A 2,434-nucleotide genomic window follows, 5' to 3' on the forward strand; every position below is an offset into this window, starting at 1 on the left:
AAAAGTTTTGTATGAATGTCTTCTTCAGTGCAGAAATAATAACTCTTTGAAATAGAAACGTGTGGTTCATTTTAAAGAAGTTGCAAAGTTTTGCGTTTCACTCAATTTTGGTTGAAATTTTTAAAACTTTGTATTTTTTAATATGGTACATGTAGTTAATTTATTTCATACTCACAAATACAAAGTCCCCCTGGATGAATTTTATTTCTTCAAAGTTTCGTTGAAATATGTGGAAAGGTTACCGAAGTTTAATGGATTCTCTTTTTCCTTGACCACCTAGTACATGGGGAAAGCTATAAATGTATAATACTTATAATTATATAGTGATATAGATGACATAGAAAAAGATATCGTTTACATACAGAGATATAAAGTACATGTATGGAAAGACAGAATGTACAAACAGGAAGATATAGCAAGCAGTGAGGCTTTATCAGAATGTGAATTTTTTCTCTCTACATAATATTTAAAACAATAAAATATCGTCGGCCAGCTGTTCAGGTGTACTGAGCCAACATTTTAAAAATGCTTTTATTGAAGTTTCTAAATCTGTAAAATCGGTTGCACGTACCGTACTCAAGAAATATTTTGTAAGAATTCAAATTTTAAATGAAGAAAAAAAAGCAAGTAGATATAACAGTATGTGCAATTGAGGTATTAAAAGAATGAAACACGTTTTCTTTCTCTTGAAAAGTTTTGCTTTTTCATCTTAGCACACTGAACGCTTTGCCGATGAAATAATGTTTCATTTTTTTCTGGATTGGACTCGTTTCATTAAAAAGATCCTTATCTGTTGCAAGTCTCCTTTATACATTGTATTTCCGTAGTTCATCTGAACTGTTGAATTTATTTGATCTTTTCGTATTTACTTATGATAACCCCTTACGTTCCCTTTCCGTCGCAACAGTATCTGGAAGCTGTTCAAGGTTCTCCTTTTAATCTGTAATTAAAACTATGTCATCGGAATTCCTTATGTTTATAATAGTTTGGGGTTTGTTTGTTTTTTGGTTCACTTTGGGACCTGGTCTTTCTTTCATGTTTGTAAGAATAGCTTTACTGTATATGGTAAAGAGGGGTGGGGATAAAGAACAGCCTTCCTATAACTCCGAACTCCTTTTTTAAAATACGTATTTATATTCGCTGAAAAAAGTAAAATTGTTCTCGCTTCCTATACGGGCATTGGGGAATGCCTTGTTAGTGAGACAATTTCCTGGGCCTTTGATTGTGGTAGGGTGGCCAGTTCCTTTTCACGCCGCCTTTACTTCCCCAACTCGAAGTCAGGTACCCATTACAGCTGGGTGGACAGGAGGGGGCTAAAAAATATCCGTGTCCGAACCGAGGCTCGCACCCGGACTTCCCACTTCGGAGACGAGCGCACTGACCGCTGTACTCTTTCTCAATTCACACAACAGCATTTTGACCCCAGTGAAAATTCTTGACATTTATCTTTAATTCGGCTTCCATCTATGTCTAAGCCTTCTGAGTTTTTAATAGTTCGTCGTGTTTTACTGTGTCATAAGCCTTTGAGTTATAAATGAATCATAAATTCCCTATAAGTCTTTTTGTGAACATTGGTGTTTTTACTCCCCCAGCGACACAATTTAGATCATTTTGGAGGCAGCCTCGACCCTGCCTGTCGGGGCTAACCGCGCCGGGAAGGTTAAAACTTCCAGTAGAAAGACTAGGATGCTCAATACTCAATAGAAATTGCTCCACATGGGAACATGGTCCTTTTCGTGCGACACGGAAACGCCTAACCGCTGTACATCACAGACATCAATGATCTGTTACTGTTAGTGCTTCAGTATCCTTTGACAAGCATATTAATTGTATTAGCATTGTAAGGATGAAAACAGTGGTTCGGGTAAACTTTTTTCAGAAACCAAGCCAAATTCAATCCTGGATTATCCATTTTTTATTCGCTTTCTTACATTTTGTACGTTTGTTTGTTTGTTTGTTTGTTTTTGTTCGATTTTTTGCTTGCTTGCTCGCTTTTTCGGGAGGGGGGGATTCTTCCATGGTTTCCTTAATAAAATTCTCCTTTTTGCCACCCTCTTTAAATTCAATCATACCATTTTGCAGAGCTTGGAATTCATTACTATTAATAGAAAAACATGCTTTCAACTTGAGTTCGATCTTCGTATGGAGAGAATAAAATTCTTATCGAGTATCTCGTAGTGTCTTTTGGTACGTAGAATCACTGTCAATCCGAGTTGACCCTCACAGGTAGAGTCGAAGCAGCCTCTCTTCTTAGTGGTATAAACTATGTCGGTGGGTGTGTAAAAAAATCTACATTTACAATATTGCATAATTCTAGTAATCACAATAAATAACGCATGGTTGCTATATTATCATACTGCCCTCGATAAAGTTTAAGAAGACTTTAGCGTCAGGGATATCGTTCTCCGTTTCCTAGAACTCTCATATATATATA

This window comes from Aplysia californica, unplaced genomic scaffold (assembly GCF_000002075.1).
Source record: "Aplysia californica isolate F4 #8 unplaced genomic scaffold, AplCal3.0 scaffold00232, whole genome shotgun sequence".
Taxonomy (NCBI): Eukaryota; Metazoa; Mollusca; class Gastropoda; order Aplysiida; family Aplysiidae; genus Aplysia; species Aplysia californica.